The 17,902-nt window shown below is 40.6% G+C and overlaps 1 protein-coding gene across 8 annotated transcripts in view; it reads left to right on the plus strand.

Moving 5' to 3' along the window:
• GPR173 (G protein-coupled receptor 173) overlaps window positions 1–17,902 on the plus strand; it is a 43,228-nt gene that overhangs the window by 15,720 nt on the left and 9,606 nt on the right. For 2 of the 8 annotated variants that reach the window (XM_055120326.1, XM_055120325.1), the window contains 3 exons: window positions 1,286–1,448; window positions 2,489–2,610; window positions 16,609–16,770. The exons of 1 other annotated variant lie outside the window; for it this stretch is intronic. The gene's annotated coding sequence lies outside the window, so the exon portion shown is untranslated. Of the gene's footprint in view, window positions 1–1,285; window positions 1,449–2,488; window positions 2,611–16,604; window positions 16,771–17,902 lie in introns of all 8 variants that reach the window. 5 more of the 8 variants (XM_055120330.1, XM_055120329.1, XM_055120332.1 and 2 more) reach the window with 3 other exon arrangements.

The raw sequence follows: 17,902 nt of genomic DNA on the forward strand, positions 1-17,902 counted from the left end.
TTCATCATGAAAGGATGTTGGATCTTGTCAAATGCTTTCTCTGCATCTATTGATATGATCATATGGTTTTTATCTTTACTTTTGTTGATATGCTGGATTATGTTGATTGATTTCCGAATGTTAAACCATCCTTGCATCCCTGGGATGAATCCCACTTGGTCGTGATGTATGATCTTTTTGATGAGTTGTTGGATCCTATTTGCTAGTATTTTGTTGAGGATCTTCGCATCGGTGTTCATCAGGGAAATTGGTCTGTAATTTTCTTTCTTAGTGGTGTCTTTGTTTGCTTTTGGTATTAGGGAGATATGTGCTTCATAGAAACTGTTTGGGAGAGTTCCTGTTTTTTCAATTTCCTGGAAAAGTTTGAGGAAAACAGGCAATAGGTCTTCTTTAAATGTTTGGAAGAATTCGCCAGTGAAACCATCTGGGCCTGGGCTTTTGTTTTTGGGGAGGTTTTTGATTACCGTTTCAATTTCCTTAACATTGATGGGTCTATTCAGGTATTCCAGGTCTTCTTTCTTCAGTGTTGGGAGATTATAGGAATCGAGGAATCCATCCATTTCTTTTAGGTTCTCCTTTTTTGTGGCGTAAAGACTTTCAAAGTAGTCTCTAATGAACTTTTGAATCTCACTGGTTTCTGTTATGATGTCCCCCTTTTCTTTTCTGATTCGATTTATTAGAGTTTTCTCTCTTTCTTTCTTTGTGAGACTTGCTAGCGGTTTATCAATCTTATTTATTTTCTCAAAGAACCAACTCTTTGTTTCATTGATCTTTCGGATTGTTTTTTTGGTTTCGATGTCATTAATTTCTGCTCTAATTTTTATTATTTCTTTCCTTCGGTCTGGTTTGGGGTCCTTTCTCTGGTCCTTTTCTAGGGTCTTGAGTCGTGAAGTCAAGCTATCTATGTGGGTCCTTTCTTCCTTCCTGAGGAATGCTTGGAGAGCTATAAATTTTCCCCTTAACACGGCTTTAGCTGCGTCCCATAGGTTTTGGTAGCTCGTGTCTTCATTCTCATTTGTTTCTAAGTATCTTTTGATTTCTTCCTTGATTTCCTTCTTGACCCACTCATTGTTCAACATGGAATTGTTTAATTTCCAAGTGTTTGATTTGATTTTCCGTATTTGTGGGTGGTTAGCTTCTATCTTCAGCGCATCGTGGTCTGAAAAGATCAAACCTACCTTTCTTATGAAACAAAACAACTGCCTCTTTGTGCCTGCATTTTCCACCTCCCTTTTATGACTCATTTGTAGTTGCAAAGACCCAAGTCTTTTTATTGATTTTTCAGGAGCAGAACAACACCCAGTGGTGTGTTAAGGCTACTCCTGGCTTGTTGCTCAGAGGTCACTCCTGTTAGTTCTTCAGGAAGTGCGCCCTCTTGGACTGAACCCAGACCTCTTTCATGCGAAGTATGCACTCAGCCTGTTGAGCTATCTCTGACTGAGACCCAGGTATTATTGCTTCTCATAATTACATGATCTCTTTTCTCTCTTGTAGTCACTATCAGCAGGAAACTCTACTAAGTAGGGAGTAGGAAATAGTCAAGGAGAATTTTTTTTTTGCCTTTTGGGTCACACCAGGCGATGCACAGCGGTTACTCCTGGCTCTGCACTCAGGAATTACCCCTGGCCGTGCTCAGGGGACCATATGGGATGCTAGGAATCGAACTCGGGTCAGCCGCGTGCAAGGCAAACGCCCTACCTGCTGTGCTATCGCTCCAGCCCTCAAGGAGAATTTTTATTTGATTAGAATTTCTTTCTCAGGGTCGGAGCAATAGTACAGCAGGTAAGGCATTTGCCTTGCATGCGGCCAACCTGGGTTCAATACTCGGGATCCCATTACTCCTTGAGCACCACCAGGAGTAATTCCTGAGTGCAGAGCTAGGAGTAACCCCCTGAGCATCACTGGGTGTGACCCAAAAAGCAAAAGAAAATTCTTTCTCATCAATAGTCAGAATTGGGGTAATTTCTAATTGTTGAAATTTTTACTTAAAACGTAAAAATTCTCCTTTAAATCTAATGCCTCTTTCTTCTCAATCAAATACAAAGGTGAAGTTTCTTGTAAAAAATGCTTGCAAATGTTTATTCTAACAAAAATTTTTCAATTTGAGTATTTCAAAATACTGAGACAACTTTCCCCCTAAGTAGACACAGACATTGCTTTACTTATCCTGTATTCCTTGTTCAACTTATAATACCACTGAAATATCTCCCAGGGAACATTATTACTACTAAATTGAAGTTTGGTTTCAAATCTATAATCCTTTACACATGTGCTTTAACAAATATGTGTGTGTGTTGCTTTGGGGGGGCTGTCACAACTGGTAGTACTTAAGGAACATTCTGGGCTCTGTGCCTTGGAGTCTTTCTTGGTGGTGCATGGGAGACCATGTGGTGCTGAGGATTGAACCCAGGCCTTCTGCACAGAAAGCACTGCTGCGGCCCATTGAGCCATGTCTCTGGCTCCTTTCACATTTATTTTTCTGTTTTAGGGCCACATCCAGCAATGCCCAGGGATTCCCCTGGCCCTGCACTGAGGCCTGCACTCCTGATGGGCTCAGGGGACCATATTGGTCACAGCGGATAAAACCTGGGTCCACTGCATGCAAGGCAAGTGCCCTACCTGCTGTACTATCTCTCGTGCACACACATATTTTATTTTATTTTAATTTTTTTAATTTATTCTTTTACTGAATCACCATGTGGAAAGTTAAAAAGCTTTCAGGTTTAAGTCCCAATTATACAATGCTCGAACATCCATCCCTTCACCAGTGCACATATTCTACCACCAAGGATCACAGTATACCTCCTCCCACCCCCCACCTCTCCAGCCCCCCACCCCGCCTGTGTAACTGATAAATTTCACTTTACTTTCACTTTGCTTTGATTACATTCAATATTTCACAAAAAGAAACCTTACTATTATTATTTGGAGTTTCTCCCCCCTAAAGTCAGACCTGCTGAAAAGGAAGCATTTGATAATTTGTTTTCCATTGTTGAGAATGAAGAGATATCAGGTCAAGCGGCCACACTAGCAGCTGCACGGTTTTGGATTTCTGTATTTTAGTATTTTAGTAACTAAGTCCAGAGAAATATCTGCCAGAAATTGCATCATTGCAAGCTTGTACCTCTCAGCTACTTTATATTCCACATATGAGTGCAACATTTCTATGTCTGTCTCTTTCTGACTCATTTCACTCAACATGACACTCTCCATGTTGATCCACTTATATGCAAATTTCATGACTTCATGTTTTCTGACAGCTACATAGTATTCCATTGTGTAGATGTACCAGAGTTTCTTTAACCAGTCATCTGTTTTTGGGCACTCTGTTTTTTTCCAGATTGTGGCTATTGCAAACAGTGCTGCAATGAACATAGAAATGCAGATGTCATTTCTACTATACCTTTTTTGCCTCTCTGGGATATATTCCCAGGAGTGGTATTGCTGGGTCAAATGGAAGCTCAATTTCTAATCTTTTGAGAATCGTCCATATTGTTTTCCAAAAGGGCTGAACCAGTCGGCATTCCCACCAGCAGTGAAGGAGAGTCCCTTTCTCCCCACATCCACGCCAACACCAGTTGCTTTTGTTTTTTGGGATGTGGCCAATCTCTGTGGGCACACGCATATTTTAATGTCTTAAGAGTTTTACAGTATTTTATTTATGCCAAAGAATCATTTGTTGGGATTGTTAGCATGAAATCTGCAAAATGAGAATCATTCACAAAGAAGTGAGAGCTAAATTTTCTTTTAGCTCATAAATCCTTAATGAAATCCCTTAACTCTTAGGTTTAAAAGAATAGAGAAAGTTGTATGGAACTTATTGCATCACAGAAAACTGACAAGGGAAGTATTATTATGTGCAAATTAAGCAATAAGGAAAACTCTTATCAGTGAAGATGCTTTCGTAGATGAATCTCAGTGCTTTCAGAACAAACTCCAGATGTAAACTTCCTGTCATCACATCAGCAGCATCAGTCCACAGACTTACACAGGGTTTCCACAATATCTCAGAATATTCCTATATCTGTAGCACTGCACTGCACTGTCGTCCTGTTGTTCATCAATTTGCTCGAGCAGGCACCAGTAACATCTCCATCGTGAGACTTGTTGTTACTGTTTTTGGCATATCAAATACGCCATGGGTAGCTTGCCAGGCTCTTCCATGTGGGCAGGAGACTCTCGGTAGCTTGCCAGGCTCTCCAAGAGGGATGGAGGAATTGAACCCGGGTTGGCAGCGTGCAAGGCAAACTCCCTACCTGCTGTGCTATTGCTCCAGTCCAATATCATTTTGAATATTTCAAACTTGTTGATTTTGGTGGTTTATACATTTCTTTTCAAGCCTTCTGACTAGTACTATGAACCAAGTTCATCAACATCTGGAAGCCCATCAGCAAAAACAATTGTTCTATAGTAGTGTTGTTGCAGTGTCTTGAGACCTTTTGTTAATGCATTTCTTTATAGCACTAATTTAAAGAAGTCTCTTTTCTATTCGTTTTTCTATATTGATTCTGCATAAAATGTAGATATTTTCTCTGCACATCTCTTACATGAGATTCTATTGGGAGAGCCATGTGAGCTTCACTTATTCATCATACAACCCTGTCACTAGCTGGTTGAGCTCCTTCTAAGAACATTTTAACTGTAGTACTGTAGCACTGTAGTCCTGTTGTTCATCGATTTGCTCTGCAGGCACCAGTAACGTCTCCATTGTGAGACTTGTTACTGTTTTTGGCATATGGCATATGGAATACACCAGGCTCTGCCGTGTGGGCGGGATACTCTCGGTAGCTTGCCAGGCTCTCCAAGAGGATTGGAGGAATCAAACCTGGGTCAGCCGCGTGTAAGGCAAATACCCTATCTGCTGTGCAATTGCTCTATTCCCGGTCAACATGCGACCTCTTGAAACGCCTGACCAGTTGATTCTTGCCTACAAGGAAAACCACAGGAGGCAGTTTCAGAAACACAATTTCAAATCCAGAGTATGGGGCAAGAGGGGTAGTACAGTAGGTTGGGCACTTGCCTTGCATAGGTTCAATTTGAGTTCAATCCTCAGAATTCCAAATGGTCCCCTGAGCACCATCGAAGTGCAAATCTGGAGTAAGCTCTGAGCACTGCCAGGTGTGCACCATCAACAAAATTTTATATAGAGTATTTGAGTGTTATACATAATATATAAATATATCATATAAATTACATATGTATCAAATTTACCTATATACATGTATGTACATATAAAAACCTAGACTATATTCCGACCCTAAGAATGAAGGCTAATGGGCAGCAAACCATACCGGTCACCATGGAGCCTTTTTTGGCATTTAAAAAGATCTGAATCCTTTTTATCATTCTAGTGACTACTAGATTGATGGGACTTTGCTAATTCCAAATACAATACTTATTTTTTTCTCTCATATTATTTAACTGAAAGGTGGGATCCAGGAACGTGACAAACCTTGCTAGTAGTCACAGGTAAATGGAATGGGCCTGCTAGGATGTGGCCAGGTTTCCTATTTTGCACTTCAGGTGCTTTAAAAAAAACCCAAGATATAGGCAGAGAAAATAACTCAAAGGACTAGAGCACAGTATTTACATATTGGATATCCAAGTTCCACCCTCAGTACCATATGGTTCTCCAAGCACCACTGAAAGTGACCCCCTGAGCACAGTCAGGAGAAGCTGCTAAGCACTACTAGTTGTGGCCACCCTGTCCCCCTCCCCAACAACCTTGCAATCAAGATCTTTCACTGTACGATGTGTTTAATGGTCAGTGACAAACATAGTCTCTTGAAAACAACGTTTCTTTGGAAAAGTTTTGTTTGTTGAGAAAGTGAGGGTTAATTGAGCAGCTGAACACAAATTTGAGATAACCCATTTTATTGCTTAACTTGCAACATACGTGGGTGTGGGGTTCTACATTTGTCCTTGCATCTCCTGAGTTTCCATTTTTAATTTAAAAGTTCATTTTGGTGAGAAAAAAATTTTGGTTTTTGGTCCACACCCAGCTCTGACTCTGTGCTCAGAGGTCACTCCTGACAGACTCAGTAGTCTGATACATGATATGCTGAGGATCAAACCTGGGTCAGCCATGTGCAAGCTCACTCAGGTTCGATATAATAGCCTTATTTATCCACTGTACTATTCCTCCAGCCCCAAAAGAAATATCTTTTTTAAAATTAATATAATTAAATCTAAAGTACTGAGCAAACCTTTGTGACTTTTGAAAAACTACATTTTCCTTGAAAATAAATTGAAAATTTTTTTACATTTTTTTCCAAAAAATTTACCTTAGGTCTTTTGCGTTTTTCATAAAGCAACACTTTGAAACAAAATCCATAAAGTTCTAAATTTTCATTTCATGAATCAATTCAAATGAGTGACAATGGGACTTCAATCATCTTTTAACAAATATTTTACCTTAGAACAAAACTTAGGGCGGCAGAATTATAGTATAAGAGGTAAGGTGCTGCCTTGCATGTGACTGATCCTGGTTCAGTCCCCAACATTACATATGGGTTCCCCAAGCACGACCAGGGTTACTCCTGAGCACAAAAATATATGCACCCCCAAATATAGCAAAATATAGCAATTTGTTGTGAATTTAAGGATGAAGTCCTATCTAGAATTAGCTTTGACTAATTTTAGGCATGTGTTTTCTTTTTTGCCATAATTTAAAATAGTTTTAGTAATAGTTTCAATACCGTTAATGATGATTTTGTGCATACATCATTCCAACACCATACCCACCAGAGAGTGGCTGCTTCCCCACCCCCTGCCCCAGCAAGGTACCAAGGCCCCTCATGTTTAACACCCCCACCTCATCAGCTCAGTTCTGTAGATCAACTCCCCAGTTTTATTGCCTTGTTATTCCTTACTGTATATATATATATATATTTAAATATGAGAAAGATCATTCATATCTGCCCCTTCCTCCTGACTTACTTCATTCAGCATGATAGTTCCATCCATGTAGTGGCAAATTGTATGATTTTATCCATTCTTACAGCAACATATTATTACTATATATATATATATCACAGCTTTTAAAAAATTGTGGTTTAGGCTCCGTAATTTATAATATTGCTATATTGCCAATAGTAGGTTTCTTGCATAAATCATTCTACTACCACAGCCTCCACCAAAGTGTCTGCTTTGCTTCACTGCATCATTGTCCCAGTGTCCCAGCACCAAACTACTTCCTTTCTACTCCTGTAAGAAACTGGTCCTACTAAAGACCAGTTCTCGATTTCTGTTGTCTTTGGGCATTTGTTACTCCCCTATTATGTTTCTTTATATCCCACATATGAGAGAGGTCACCTTGTGTCTGACCCTGTTCTTCTGGCTGACTTCACTCAGCATGATACCCTCCAAGATACACCACAACTTTGATTTATCTATCTATAGTTAAACATTTGGGTTTGATTCATAATATGGCTATTTTATCATATGCTGCAATGAACAGAGGTGTGCATATGTCCTTTCAAATGAACGTTGCTGTGCTTTGGGGTAGATGCCAAGTAATGGTATTACTGAATCATATGGGAGTTCTATTCTGACTTTCTTTTTTTTTAACTTTATTCAAATTCATTTTTTTTCTTTTTTGGGTCACACCCAGCGATGCTCAGGGGTTACTCCTGGCCCTGCACTCAGGAATGACTCCTGACTCCTGGCGGTGCTTAGGGGACCATATGGGATGCCGGGGATTGAACCCGGGTCAGCCATGTGCAAAGCAAACACCCTACCCGCTGTGCTATCACTCTGGCCCATCTATTCTGACTTTCTTAAGAAATGTCCATATAGCTTTTCATAGCAGTTGAACCAGACAGCATTCCAACCAATGGTTAATGAGGGGTCCTTTCTCACTACATCCCCACCAACACTGCCTATTCCCAGAATACACACACACACACACATACACACACACACACACACACACACACACATATATATATATATATATATATATATATATATATATATATTTCTCACTAGTGTGGGATGGGCTGGAGTGATAGCACAGAGGGTAGGGTGTTTGCCTTTTATGCAGCCGACCCAGGTTTGATTCCTCTGCCCCTCTCGGAGAGCCCAGCAAAGCTACCAAGAGTATCTTGCCTGCACGGCAGAGCCTGGCAAGCTACCCGTGGAGTATTCGATATGCCAAAAACAGTAACAACAAGTCTCATAATGGAGATGTTACTGGTGCTCGCTTGAGCAAATCGATGAGCAACAGGATGACAGTGACAGTGTGGGATAGTATCTCATTGATTTTTTTAATTTGCATTTCCCTGATTATTATTTTTTGTTGAGCTTTTTGAATGCTTTATAAATCTTGGATATTAGCCCTTTGTCTGAAATATTTTATGCAAATATTTTCTCCCATTCAGTGTAGTGTCTTTTTATTTTAGCTTGAGTTTCTTTTGTTTTGCAGAAGTTTCATAATGTGATGTAGTTCCATATGTTTGTTTTGTTGTTTTTGACTCTGTGGTTAGCTTGTTGATGACTCCTCTGAGGTCCATTTCCTAGAGAGTTCTGTCTATGTTTTTTTCAATGTATTCTTGTGATTTCTGATCTAATCTCAACATCTTTAATCCCTTTTATTTTTTCCTTAATCTCTGTCAAATTACTTTTATAAAAGATATGGTTCCAATAGTTTTTTACATGTGATTATCCAGTTTTCCAAACATCATTTGTTTGATTTTTTGTGTGATTTAAAAAATTCTACTGTGACAGCAGTAAGGTGTACATAACTGTAAATAACTTGTGAAAACCCATTAAACTATACATTTAAAATTAATTTTACAAATATAAATAATATCTCAGTAAAATTCGTTTGAATAAATAGAGGATTTTGGTTTGGTTTGGTTTGGGGGGGTCACACCCGGTGGTGCTTTGGGCATACTCCTGGCTGTGCACTCAGCGATCACTCCTGCTGAGGTTTGAAAGAATATATTGATGCCAGGGATCAAACTCAGGTCGGCCATGTGCAAAGCAAATGCCCTACCCTCCGTACTATTGCCCCAGCCCCTAAATAAATGTCTTTAAGAACAATTTAACACTCAGTTCTTATTCAGAGTGATTATTTCCAACTAGTATTGTCATAATGGATCTTCCTCTATCTTAACCACCCTCCATCTCCCACACCATTGACCAACCATTAACTAGTCCTGAGTGTTGAAAGCAGTTACAGGGATATACATAATGGCCTTCCAGCATCTGTATCACAAACCATAGTGCCTAAAATGAGAGAAAGAAAGAGAAAGAGAGAGAGAAAGAAGAGAGGTGCCTGCCATAGAGGCAGACTGGGGTGGGGGGTGGCTTGAAGGGGTGGGAGGGAAACTGGAGACACTGGTGATGGAAAATTTCACTGGTGAAGGGATGAGTCTTGGAACTCTGTATGAAACGCAATCATGAACATTTTTGTAATGCTCTATCTCACGGTGATCAATAGAATGTTTAAAAAATTTTCAAAAGGAACAATTTAAGGAACTAAGAACTATAGGAAACCTCAATTCCTCCAAGTCTCATCCCATACCAGAAACTGGTTTTGTGGTATTGTCTTCATTTAAAATTATTTTTGCTTTTAAAATTTTTAAATGAAGACAATACCACAAAACCAGTCTCTGGTATGGGATGAGACTTTGAGGAATTGAGGTTTCCTATAGTTCTTTTTTTTAGCTTTTAAAAATGTTATTTTATTTCCATTTTAGCTTTTAATTGTTTTAAATTATATTTTGGCCTACAATACTACTAATAATGGTTTCTCATGGACATCATTCCAATACCACAACCATCACTGGTGTACCCATCTCCTTCCTCAAGGAAATAGTCTCTCCCTCCAACTGTTACCATTTAAAAAATTTTAATGTTAAAAGCCCATCACAAGTAAATCAATAAATAAGTAAAGAAATTGAACCAGAGAGATAGCTCAGAGGATCGGGCATATGCTTTGTATATGGGGGGCTCACTTCCAATTCCTGGCACTGCATGGTCTCCAGAGAACTACGAGTGTGACCCAAAAGCAAAATGAAACAATAATAAAAATAATACTTTCATAATGTTTTTTAAAGATATTTTATATTTTAGGGGCTGGAGCAATAGCACAGAGGGTAGGGCGTTTGCCTTGCACACGGCTGACCCGGGTTCGATTCCCAGCATCCCATATGGTCCCCTGAGCACCGCCAGGGGTAATTCCTGAGTGCAGAGCCAGGAGTAACCCCTGTGCATCGCCGGGTGTGATCCAAAAAGAAAAAAAAGGATATTTTATATTTTAAAAAACATTTTTGTCACAATTTCGGTAATAAGCCTGCAATGATATTCAAATTTGGGGTACTGATGTAGAGTACCCCAAAGTGGCACATAGCGTTGCCATCAACATGTTTATGACCCTCCACCTCTGTCCCTGTGTCTAACCTTTCCCTCTACCCATCCCGCCATTATTTGCTTATTGACAATTATGGTTTTGGTGCACACTGCTACTTCCCTTGACCACCACTCATGTGTTCCAGACCCTCCATCTATGTTGCTCTGTTATTTCAAGTCATCCTACTTATACCCCTCACCTCTAAACTTTGCACTCTCAGATCTGTAATCCAGTGCCCAGAGTTTATTACCAATTGATACTGTCCATAACCTTGATTTGTTTCTCTGTATACCAAAGATGAGTGAGAAAAATCTATATTTGTCTTTCTGTCTCTGGTTTAAGCATGAAGTCCTCCAATTCCACCCAAATAAAGCTATGCCTGAAAGCACACAACTTTATTTTTTGTCACTAATTTCATATGCTTATTGACTATTTTTTTTTCTTTTTGGGGCACACCCAGCGATACTCAGGGGTTACTCCTGGCTTTGCACTTAGGAATTACTCCTGGCGGTGCTTGGGGGACCATATGGGATGCCAGGGATCGAACCCGGGTCTGCCGCGTGCAAGGCAAATGCCCTACCCGCTGTGCTATCGCTCCGGCCCCTGCTTATTGACTATTGACTGTTCACATGTCCTCTTCATGGAAGTGTCTACCTCTTCTCCCCGTTTTTGATGGGTTTATTGTTTTGTTGGTGTTAGTGCTGTTTTATGAATGTTTTATAAATACTGCATTTCAATCCTTTATCTAACGTATTGTGTGCAAATATCTTCTCCCAATCAATAAGTATCTTTATTTCAGCCTGAGTTTATTTTGTCTTGCAGAACCTTTCAACTTGCTTTTTGTTTTCACCTTTGCTATTATTTTTTCTTTTTGGGTCACACCCACTGATGCACAGGGGTTATTCCTGACTCATGCACTCAGGAATTACTCCTGGAAGTGCTTGGGGGACCATACGGGATGCTGGGAATCGAACCCGGGTCGGCCGCATGCAAGGCAAACAAACGCCCTACCCGCTGTGCTACTGCTCCAGCCCCCACTTTTGCTATTGTTTAAAGGAAATTAGTCTATTGAAGGCACCTTTGAGGTTCAGATCCTGGAGATGTATGCCTATCTGTCTTTGATCTATTTTGTTTGGTTGGTTAGTTGGTTTCGTTTTGGTTTTGGAGCCACACCTGGCACTGCTCAGGGCTTACTCCTGGCTCTGTGCTGATCATTCCTGGCAGAGCTTGGGGGACCATATGTGGTGCCGGGGATTGAGCCCAGGTTGACGGTATGCAAGGCAAATATGCTACCCTCTGTATTAACACTCCAGCATATTTTGTTTTTTTTTTTTTTTTTGCTTTTTTGGGTCACACCCAGCGATGCTCAGGGGTACTCCTGGCTCTGCACTCAGGAATTACTCCTGGCGGTGCTTGGGGGACCATATGGGATGCCGGGGATCGAACCCGGGTCGGCCGCGTGCAAGGCAAACGCCCTACCCGCTGTGCAATCGCTCCGGCCCCCACTCCAGCATATTTTGAATAAATTTTTGTGTACAGTGTGAGATATTGATTCAGTTTTATTTATTTTTTCCAAGTAGCTATCTTTCCCAACACCTTTATTTCTCCATTTCATGCACCCAATCCTTTTTCCATAGATAAATTGTCCATATAACTGAATATTTATCAATTCTGATTTATTGGTCTGTCAGCCTATCCTTATTCCAGTGACGTGCTATTTTGATTACTACGGTTTTATAGTAGCACTGTAGCACTGTCATCCCATTGTTCATAGATTTACTTGAGCGGGTACGAGTAACATCTCCATTGTGACACTTATTGTTACTGTTTTTGGCATATCGAATACACCACGGGTAGCTTGCCAAGCTCTGCTGTACAATGAAAAAACATTAGAATATATAACCAAATATATAAACAAAATGGCAAATATCTAGAAACTGTAAAGCTTCTCAAGTATGGTTGGCACTTCCAGAACACTAAATATTGCAAATTATCCTACCACATGTTTTCTCTAATAGGAACAGTACTTGCCATAGTAAAAATATCAAGAGTCCCAAAGTCTTATTCAAAGTCACCATCTCAGTTTAATGTAGTCCCATTTGTTTATGTTTGCTTCCACTTTCATGGTCAGTGCTGGAACACATTCAAAAGAACAAAAGCAACCAGTGCTAGTGTGGATGTGGGGAAAAAGTGATGCTCCTTCACTGTTGGTGGGAATGCTGACTGGTCCAGCCTTTCTGGAAAACAATATGGACAGTCTTTCAAAAACTAGAAATTGAGCTTCCATATGACCCCACAATACCACTTCTGGGAATATATCCCGAGGATGCAAAAAAACACAGTAGAAATGACATCTGTACCTATATATTCATTGCAGCACTATAATAGCCAAAATATGGAAACAACCCGAGTGCCGTAAAACAGATGACTGGTTAAAGAAACTTTGGTACATCTATACAATGGAATACTATGCAGCTGTTAGGAGAGATAAGTCATGAAGTTTGCTTATAAATGGATAGACATGGAGAGTATCATGCTAAGTGAAATGAGTCAGAAAGAGAGGGACAGACATAGAAGGACTGCACTCATTTGTGGAGTATAGAATAACATCACATAAGGCTGACACCCAAGGAGAGTAGATACAAGGGCCAGGGGGATTGCCCCATAGCTGGAAGCCTGCTTCATGAGCGGAGGGGAGAAGGCAGATGGAATAGAGAAGGGATCACTAAGAATATGATGGCTGGAGTAACCAGTTGGGATGGGAGATGTATGCCGAAAGTAGATGACCTTTCAGTGTCTGTGTTCAAGCCATAATGCCCAGAAGTAGAGAGAGAGTATGGGGAATATTGCCTGCCATTGAAGCAGGGGGAGGGTAGGAAAGGGGGGGTATACCCGGGATATTGGTGGTGGGGAATGTGCACTGGTGGAGGGATGGGTGTTTGATCATTGTGAGATTGTAACCCAAACATGAAAGCTTATAACTATCTCACGGTGATTCAATAAAATTAAAACAAAAACAAAAACAAAGTCACCATCTCAGAGTTAAATTTATTCACACCATTTTGTCCAAGTTGTTTCTGACTCAGAAGTTACCAGCTGTACTTCAGCACCCTTCCACACACGGCAAGGTGCCTTCACCTAGGCCCAATTTGGGTCTCCACCTCCCTGGGCCACCCCTGCAACGGGTGCCTCCTCCTGACCGAAACAACTCCTAGGCCAGGGTTCTCCAAGGGCATCCACACCATTCGGATCAGGGCGTGCTAGAGACAAGAGAATGTCTATTGGAGAGCTACTTTAAGCCTTTGATGCTTGAAGACCCTTGGACTGGCCTAGAACCAGTGTCTATAGTGGACATAAGCCAACAGTACAGCAACACTCAGGCATTCACAGGCAAAAAAGAAGATACTTCTGTTAACCTGTTCAAAGTACAGTTTTATAGTATAGTTTAAAATAAACATAGTTTATATAAAATAGTTTCAGGGGCTGGAGAGATAGCACAGCGGGTAGGGCGTTTTCCTTGCACGCGGCCGACCCGGGTTCGATTCCCAGCATCCCATATGGTCCCCCGAGCACCGCCAGGGGTAATTCCTGAGTGCAGAGCCAGGAGTGGCCCCTGTGCATTGCCAGGTGTGACCCCAAAAAAAGCCAAAAATATATATATATATAAAATAGTTTCAAATGCAATAACTCCCACCCCCTTTTTAAAGGATAACTTTGGTTATTTGTGAGTTTTTAGTATTCTTCACAAAAAGAGCCCTTATCTTTTGGAAATGCACACTGAAATACTTTCAAATGATATGGTGTAAGGGGTACACTTCAGCATACACTGGAATTGGGGTAAGAGGGAGTTCTTGTTGGAAATCAGGAAAGAGGGAGAGCTTATCGAAGCACAACAGTTGTATGACTGCCCAGTGGTGAATGATGGGTGTACTCAAGTTGATTTAAGAGTCTCTATATCTTTTTAAAGGCTACATCTTATATTTATCTATTTATTAATCAATTTATTTATGTTGTTGAAATAACTTTTGCACTGCATTATATAATTTTCAGGTGTGCATCACATTTGGGACCTGGGCTCAAAGGGCTGTAGTGCATGCTTTGCAGATGAAAGGCCCCAGGTTTGAACCCTAGCAACAAATGATCCTTGAAAAATGTTGTGTGTGGCCCTGGTTGCCCTCTAGTACCGCTAGGCTAGAGCAGCACTAAAATGCTTGGGCCAAGTGTTGCCTGGAACACTTCTTGGGAGGCCCTCCCCCTCAAAAATATCAACATATGTAAGTTCATCACCAAAAACTCAATTCTGATTGTCCCAGTTTATCCACCCTCTTTCCACCTTTCTTTCTAGTAACCACTAATTGGTCTTAAAATCTAATAATTTATTTTTTTTTTAATTTTATTTTATTTTTGCTTTTTAGATCACACCCAGCGATGCACAGAGGTCACTCTTGGCTCTGCACTCAGGAATTACCCCTGGCAGTGCTCAGGGGACCATATAGGATGCTGGGAATCGAACCTGGGTTGGCTGCGCACAAGGCAAACGCCCTACCCGCTGTGCTATCGCTCCAGCCCCCTAATAATAATTTATTTTTGTTTTATTTAGATCATTTTTTTCTTTTTTAAAAATTTATTTATTTTTAATTAGTGAATCACCGTGAGGGTACAGTTATAGATTTATACACTTTTGTGCTTATGCTTCCCTCATACAAAGTTCGGGAACCCATCCCTTCCCCAGTGCCCATTCTCCACCACCAGTAAACCCAGCATCCCTCCCACCCTCCCCAATCCCATCTCCCCCCACCCCACCCTGCCACTGTGGCAGGGCATTCCCTTCTGTTCTCTCTCTCTAATTAGCTGTTGTGGTTTGCAATAAAGGTGTTGAGTGGCCACTGTGCTCAGTCTCTAGCCCTCATTCAGCCCGCAACTCCCTTCCCCCGCATGGCCTTTGACTACATTATAGTTGGTGATCCCTTCTCTGAGTTGCCTTTCCCCAGAATGTGAGGCCAGCCTCCAAGCCATGGAGTCAACCTCCTGGTACTTATTTCTACAATTCTTGGGTGTTAGTCTCCCACTCTGTTATTCTATATACCATAGATGAGTGCAATCTTTCTATGTCTGTCTCTCTCTTTCTGACTCATTTCACTCAGCATGAAACTTTTCATGCTGTAGATCTTTTTTTATTTATTTTAATACAATATATGATTCAATCTCATGGCGTTTTATCCAAAAGACAAGAAACAAACATTGGAAGAGATGTGAAGAGAAGTGAACCTTTACACACTGTTAGTTGAACTGCAAATTGATAGTTGCATGGAAAGAAGTATGGAGATTCCTCAAAAAATAAATCACATAAGATCCAATTATTCCTCTTTTGGGTATTTAGTGTTTATAAAACTCATATAGTGTTTCTCAACTGAGGGCCATATGACTATCCTGTGAGTTTCTAGGATATTCTAAGGGGAACACAAGTAAAATAATACATGGGTGGGGAAAGCATGAAATAAGACTTGGGGCCACAGGAAGGAAACAAGAGAATAAAAAGCCATGGTCAGAAAAAGGTTGAAGGGCTGCATGATAGTACAGTGGGTAGGGTGCTTGCTTTGTGTACAGCCGACCAAGTACTTCATCTCCGGCTTATAGTCCCTGAGCACTGTCAGGAGTAATTTCTCGAGTGCAAAGCCAGGAGTAAGCCCTGAGCACCACCAGGTGTGACCCAAAAACCAAGAAAAAGAAAAGAAAAAGGTTGAAAAACATTGATCTAGAAGAAAAGTGTTTTTTTTATAAAGAAGAAACTATCAAGGAATTTAGCAAAGCAATTACATTGTCTTTAAAAACACTATTACTACTATGTAGTAGTAATAACCATATAACTTTTCTATTTGTGTAGGAGAATTTATGTAAAAAATACGAATCATATTAAATTAAAATCATTGCAAACATTTTAGATTTATTGACCAAACCAAAATACATCATTGATGATGAACTATCATCAAAGTAATGAAAGTAATAATCAGGGAATCAAAGTAATAATCGGGCTTTTCTGGGATGTTTGTTTATTTTATTTTTGAGGGATTGAGCCATACTTAGCTGTCCTTAGGGTTTACTCCTGGTTCTGAGCTCAGGGAGCACTATGAGCACTGCTCAAGGGACCCTGTGCAGTGTGGAGGATCTAACAGGGTCAGCAATGTGCAAGACAAGAACTCTAACCATTGTACTATCTCTCTGGCCCATCTCTGGGGTATTTCAACAGGAAGTGATCCAAACATTTACAACAGGAGCCCCTTCTTGCTCTGACACTCTGTTGTGACTGGTGCTCATCATCTGGATAGCTCTGCTAATGTGTGTGTGTAGAAGATAGCTGAGTGGTCCACATGATTTGTCTCTGATATACAGCTGTTGCAGAATGTGTTTAGCAGGTAAGTGTATCTGTATGTGTGAGCAAATTTGTGTGTGTACATACATCTCTGGGAGAGTACTTTTATGTATGTGGGTGTGTCTTTTCTTTTTGTGTTTCCTTGTGCTTGCATAATGCTAAAGGGTATATGTGTTGGTGCTGATATACACTGCGCATATACTTGGCTTATGTATACACATGCAGGAATATATATGTTTTGATGAGTGTGCTTAATCTATAGAGAGGGTTTGATGGATTGGTATCTGTGTGTTAAAGTACATATATGTGTGGCTATAAGCACTTTGCTTTTTTTTTGCTTTTTGGGTCACACCTGGCAATGTACAGGGGTTACTCCTGGCTCTGCACTCAGGAATTACTCTGGCAGTGCTCAGGGGACCATATGGGATGCTGGGAATCGAACCCGGGTCTGCCGCGTGCAACGCCCTACCCGCTGTGCTATCACTCCAGCCCCACACTTTGCTATTTTTCACCTCTTTTATCTCCATGCAAATATATCTGTACCTAGTATGATTCTGTTTGTGTAAATGTGTGTGTACATGTGTGGCAGGGCTCAAGTACACATGAGCATTTTAACATATGTAAGTGGCTTGCATTCTGATTAATGTATTTAACAGTTTTTATGTATGAGATGGTATAGGCCTATTACTATATACATATGTTTGTTGGGAGAGTTCAAATATGTAAATAATAAAGTATATTGGGTCAAAGGATATATATATCAGTCTGTGTGTACCTGACAGTAAATAGGATTAACCAGACTTGAAAGTCCATTTGTGTTAGGGAGGTTTTAATCGTGGATTTATGAGCCACTAACATGTATGTAGTGAATGTGTATATATAGGATTATGAATTCCTTTTATGCAACATGTATGTTGTTATACCCCTTTACCTCTGTGGAAGTGAATATCTAAGAACATATCATTCCTCTATACATATAATTTTAAAAAACAATGAAGACTACATAATATTGATATCTCGGGGCTGGAGCGATAGTACAGCAGGTAGGGCGTTTGCCTTGCATGCGGCCGACCCGGGTTCGATCCCCGGCATCCCATATGGTCCCCCAAGCACCGCCAGGAGTAATTCCTGAGTGCAGAGCCAGGAGTAACCCCTGAGCATCGCTGGGTGTGACC

The sequence above is a fragment of the Sorex araneus genome, chromosome X (genome assembly GCF_027595985.1).
Source record: "Sorex araneus isolate mSorAra2 chromosome X, mSorAra2.pri, whole genome shotgun sequence".
NCBI lineage: Eukaryota > Metazoa > Chordata > Mammalia > Eulipotyphla > Soricidae > Sorex > Sorex araneus.